The sequence below is a fragment of the Scomber japonicus genome, chromosome 17 (assembly GCF_027409825.1).
Source record: "Scomber japonicus isolate fScoJap1 chromosome 17, fScoJap1.pri, whole genome shotgun sequence".
Classification (NCBI taxonomy): domain Eukaryota; kingdom Metazoa; phylum Chordata; class Actinopteri; order Scombriformes; family Scombridae; genus Scomber; species Scomber japonicus.
In genome coordinates this window covers 17,046,681-17,053,069 of record NC_070594.1, presented here as the reverse complement: position 1 = coordinate 17,053,069, position 6,389 = coordinate 17,046,681, and positions in this window count along the sequence as shown.

Below are 6,389 nucleotides of genomic sequence, written 5' to 3'. Positions count from 1 at the left end.
CTTGTGTGTGAGAGTTTATTTGAAATACTGTAGAAGTGTCTATAAAACATACACAGTTACACTTTAAATGTTGAGAAAACTTTTAGTGTTCATTGTTCATTCATTATTCTAACCATAACGTCTGAAGGATTGTGTACCAAAAACATATTTGCACAAACTCAGCTATGTCCAGAAGGTCCAGACAAGTCTAACTAATCTCAGACATTAGGTCAAATATAACTTGGTGTTGCAGAGATGTAATTGAGCAAAAGCATTGAAGCTTGAATTGTTTAAGCAGTGCAGGACTGAGCGTCAGTGTGTTTGTCAGGAGTTGATAGGCAAATAGAGCAATTTTCAGTAATGTTAAATTAGAGAAATACTGTGGACCTGACTCGCTTTATAATCTGCAAAGGGTACCCTTCAGTGTTTGATGAATACTTATTCAAGACTATCAGGTAATTACTGTGGCAGCCCAAACTGCTTGCATGCTTCAAAACTGATTTTCTTTCTCCACTGCTCTCCAGGCTTTTATACTTCAAAGCACTGCAGGTGCCAGTGTGACTCTGTATTCAGTGTGTTACTCTGATAGGCATGCTTGTGTGCTATTTGCAGGTGTTTCATGTGTACAAACATATTCACTCTCGAGTTCACATTTATTTTGCTCAGTTGTTCATGATGATTGATTTTTGCAGTTGACTAAGCAGGAGGTAAATTACTATGTAACTGTGAAACCAGAATAGTATATACATTTTTATAGAATTTGAGCGCCATCGTGTTTTAGAAACTAGTGACTGAAACAATCCTTAACATGCAATGCTGTGTTAAACACAGATTAATAAGGGACAAGCTTGAGACCAGCCATGGTCAGCAGGAAACTGAGTTTTCATGTGAGTGCTAATTGTGTGTGAAACTATGTATTATCTGTTCCTATCACCCAAATCACTGATCTGTATAAAAAGAAATCACAGTTTAAAAAAAAAACACAGTGAACTGGACTGAAAACTGAAGTTTTTCTTTCTTATGAAAGAATTCTGTTAATTATTGGCTGATTTAGAGAGACTTTCTTATAAATGTAGCCTTAATCACTAACTAACTAACTAAATTAGGTTAGTAATTATTAAAGTAGGTTATTCTTTCTCCATAGGAATATTTTAAATATTCATTTTAAGAGTTCATCTTTGTTTGTGCACAACACTGCCATACTGTAAATGACAGATGATAAAGTCACCTAAAGCAATCATTATATACTGAGTAAAGGAGTTTGCTGCTGATACAATACAGCTGATAATTCTCTACAGGATGAGGAAACTGCAGCCTCAGTAGAAACATTTCAGGTAGATTAAATAGGATTTAGGGTCGAGATGTAATTTATTTGTTATACATTCAACCCTCTGAGTTGTCTTGTTGTCAATGAAGGCTTGCAGTAAACTGTATAAAATATGTACGTTTAATCGTATTAAACTCATTCAACTCTCAGCATTTTTATTTGCTGACCTTGCTGATTATCCATTTACTTAACCTGTCCATCACCATAGCCCCTGCCAACGGGGGAAAGACCATCTCTCCATAAATAAACACATCACAGGGCATTTAAACACTCAAGAACATAGACACATGACATACTTTTTTGTTCAAAATAAGCTTGGCTAGTAAGCTAGCATAGCCATATCTAGCTAAACTCAACACAAGTCAAACACTAAGCTGAGGGAGTAGCAAAAAGCAGATTCCTGGGGATTAAGAGGTTAACTTTCCAACACTATTACTGTCAGACACAAATGTTTCCTGAATCTGTAAACATGAGGGGGGTTAGACTGAGAATAATAGCATTCTTTACTTGACCTCAAACCATTTATATATAAAATACAGTATATACTGCATTTTGCATTGCTACCCACTGGCAAAATATCCACTAAATGTTATACACCATAAATTATCCACAGTAATGTGATGCAAAACATTTTCACTGAAGGATCTTTTAAATGAATGTAAGGTCAACTATCTGTGAGAACCCACTTTGTAAGCCCCTTAAAGCCCCAAACAGGTGAACCCTGAGATGGCTAACTACATCTTTATCTGGCATTTTGTTGTGACATTAGGAGAGATTACTATGGTAATTAATGCAACAATGTCACCCATAATAAGATTACTGTCACGTTACAAAAGCCATACAAGCCATATGTTCGAGGAAAACAGTCAGCAAATTAAGACAAGAGATGCAGAATCATGCAGATATACTTCACGAGGAGACTATTAATGAGATGAAAAGGAGTCAAATGCTTTTATCAGTCTGTTTTCTGTCCAGAAATACCCACGTGGATCTCCTGAATGGCCTCAAAAACAAACTGTGATACAGCAGGTTTACTTCATATAAAGCTAACAACAACATCAGTGCAACTGCGTTGCTTCATCCTTCATTTCTCAGTAACCATGTAGCCAAGTCATTTTGCACAGCTACATTACTTCCACAGATCAGACGCTTTTAAATCAATGGAAATTAAAGTAATTTAACCTCTAGCTATGTTTGAGATTATGCCCAGCTCATTTGTGTGATTTCACCTAATGCAATAACAGATAGTAAACAAATGTGAGCTGGAAGCCAATTCTAGAGATACTATCTCATGTGTCAGCATATACTGTATGTGAGTTGGGTACTAATACAGTAGTTTTTCTAAGAGGCTTTTAAAATTGAATTTCCCCTCTTTTGAACTTGATGTGAAATGTAATTGTTTTGTCTGAATGCACTCGCCATCAAGACTTGAACAACTTGAGACAAAAAGACACAAAACTATGATTTTTTTTTTATTATTGTTATCCACTACTCTATTTTCAGGCGGTTAAAAAAACTCTGCTGTCAAGAGTGACAAAAACAGATGAAATCACTGCAGAAGACTACAGAATATGTTACAAAACAGGCTTAAAGCAAAGCCATTGTGACAAAAAAACGTACTGTGTCACAGTGCTGGCAGTGCTGAAGTGTTGTGACAGCATAAATCTGCCCTTTTTCTGAAGTATATTTCAGCATCAGAGGCCACATTAAATGTATCCATGCTGCTTAACTGCAAATGAATCCTGTTCTTCTCTGGTTTGACCTGACTTCTGACCTTTTGAGGACAGGAAGAGAAAATTCAATCTCAACAAACACTTGTTGAATGCAGTGTAAGAGGACTGGTACAATCACAAAGCATGTGCCTGGTTGAGAATGACTATCTGCTACCCAGAGACATTTCCATTTGGCACTTGTTCTCCATATGTCTGTTGACACTGTGGCCCACTGCACCCATAACACACTGCCCTCTAAGAGGTAATCTACAGCCAGCTGGTTATCTGTGCAAAATGTCCTTAAACTCACTCAAGAGGGATTTCCCGTGTTACATCCTTTTTTTATTAGATGCTGCTGCCAGAGTCATTCAATTAACAAGAAATATTTATGTACATGTTATTACAATCTCACATACAAGTTGTACAATGAAGGCAAAAAAGCATTGCATTAAAGTATTTATAGCTGTAGCACCCATCGCTGCAACTACAGCAAAAACAGTAACCATAGTAACATAAAAATGTAAAATATAAGTATTGAAGATGCAACAAAAGTTCCTTGTATTCACAGTGTCTATAAAATAAAATTATAATTTTGAAACAGGTAAAACAACAATTTGAAACTGACCACAATAATTTAGCACTGTTATCTAATTATTGAATCACATGGCAAGCAACAAAAATCTCAAACAAACAAACATACCTTTACTGTACTCCATCTTCTGTGTGTGAGTGCAGAATAGGTGCTGCAGTGACATGAAGAAAAGGACAGAAAAAGAAGAAAATGAAAATCGAGAGCAAAGCCAGAGCAACAGGCTGTTGAAATCCATAGAGCACAGTGCATGTGTGAAATCTATTTATTGTTTTATTACTGCCATATTGCAGACTACAATATATATTTTTTTCAATTTCTCCTGAAACATTTCTTCTTTCTTTTGCAGAGGAGTCATTCTTCTCTCAGCACACTCAGCTGCTGCGAGACTGAAACATCAGCAGAAGTGGGGCTAATGAGTTATCTTTCATTTTGCAGAAGTTTGCAGTTTTAAGGTTAAGGTTAGAAAAGGGGTTTAGGTTCTGGTAGGGTAAGGAGCTAGGGAAGGCATTATGTCAGTGAGTGTCCTCACAGGGATATAGAGGCTAACATTTGTGTGTGTGTGTGTGTGTGTGTGTGTGTGTGTGTGTGTGTGTGTGTCAGAGCACCAAAGACAAACAGCACAGCTGCGGAAGTCTCTCAATTCAATCATGCAAATGTGATCAATATTGCACATACATCTGCACATACACATCTACACCTACACACACGCCCACACATACACACACACAGAAAAAAGAGCTGAACCACAACTGACAATCAAATTACAGATAACCTCATGTCAGCCTTGTTTTCTTCATTTATGTTGTGGTCACACCTGCATGCCAATGTGAATAATCAACCACAGCAGAGACATAAACCACACACGCTGTCTCAGTAAATCGCATGAATTATTTAATTTAATACATGATATTATGATAAACAATAATGCACTCGCCTCTGACAACTGCACCTGAGGTCATGCAGCCCCTGAAGTCTGCTTGTGCTTACTGATAAGATGACTGCTGCCTGGATGTGTGCTGTGATTGGAACTTCACCAATTTAAATCACTGTAGAAAATAAGCACCAAAATGCTGGATTCTGAGCTTCAGCCCTTCACAACCCACATCTCAACTGTAAGATAGCTTGAGATGTTGAAGCACCTATAATATTATGTCCACGTCTGAACAGCAATCAGCTTCACTCTCTCTCTCTATCTCTCTCTCTTTCTCTCTCCCCCAGAGCAAGAGCGCACACTGTCCACACAGGAGCAGGAGGAGCGCAGCGCATCCAGCTTGTAAGGCTGGTGAAATACCTCCTCAAACCCGAACAATACAGACCTCTACCTGCATCATAAAGGCACCGAGGAGGGCACAATGTCTCCAAACACCCGGACGGATTTCATGGAAGCGATTTGTCAGTGTTTCATTTACGTTTCATCTTAGCGCATCAGTTGGTGTGGGAACGCGATGTCCTGGATGTATTTTCTCCGGAGATTGTAAACCGGAGGGAAGCGCAACTGGCTGAAACCATGTGGAGAGCAGCCACATCTCTCGGCGGGAGCACCAGAGGCAAAAAGCGACTCTTATAACATAAAACCCTGTCTTCACACTTTCTTGGAAAAGAGATTCGTCGAGGAGGAAACAAAGAGAGAAGACATGGTAGAGAAGTAAGCGCATAAACAACCAGTTGAAATTCATCACTGCACTGTTGAAAATAATTCACATGCTGTAAGGAAAAATTATCCTAAATATGTTTCTGAGCTATTTAAGAGTTTCTAGTGGTGTTGTAGTAATTTCTTTAGTAACATCCTTTAAAAAAAAACCCAAAAACCTGTTGGTATCATGATATCATTCATATTTGAACTTATCTCTTCATGATACTTTTATTGCAATATTTGTTTTGCATGCATGTGAGGCTTTATCTTCATTCAGATACGCAATTTAATCACACAGAAATGAAGAAAACGTAAATCACATTTATATAATACTACCAGCATTAACGTGATATAAACCAGACATGTAATTCATTATCTGTTTTTGTGGTTGCATTTCTCATTGGTGAAGCTCACTGTTGAGAGAGCTTCTCCATACTGTAAAAGACAGGCTATTAGGCTGTTAGGATAGGACACAGTGGTTATGTAATTGCTGCTACTGTTGCACGGATAAAGGGGATGGTGCCAGTGTTTAATTTTTAATGAGCTTCCATTCAGTCGTTGTATTCATGTATATTATGGGACCCAAAAGTACAACAACAAAAAAAAACCCATAACAAAACATTATAGTGTTGTACTTACAGATAAGGTAAATGTGTAGCCTGCTCCATTGTATAAAAAAAATACAATTATCTTTATTAAACCCAAATCAGATGAAGAGATTTCAACTTCACTGTAAACGTTGGTGTTGGAGAATTAGAGTCGGCATGAAGTATGTTGCAGGCCAACCATACAACACAGTGCAGTGAAAGCTCTGTGAATGAAAACTGCAACAGCAGATCATTAAAGGTTGCAGCGCTGTTCTACTGCTTTCCCTTTGGAAGAAATAAAAGAGTTTCATGGGAGAAACCGGCTGCACAGTAATGACACAGAAGAGGTACATTAAGTTGTCATGTGTCAAATACTCCTGAAGTAAATGACTGAAAACCTGCAATTAATTTGCATTTTAAAGGTGAGAAAATAAGTGCTGGCACGAAGAATATTTTGCAGTAGTGTTCAAGGATAAAACTGTCCTAGAACAACTTGTATCAGACTGATAATAATTTATTAACATTAAAAAATATGGCAATGGCAATTGATAGTAAAAGT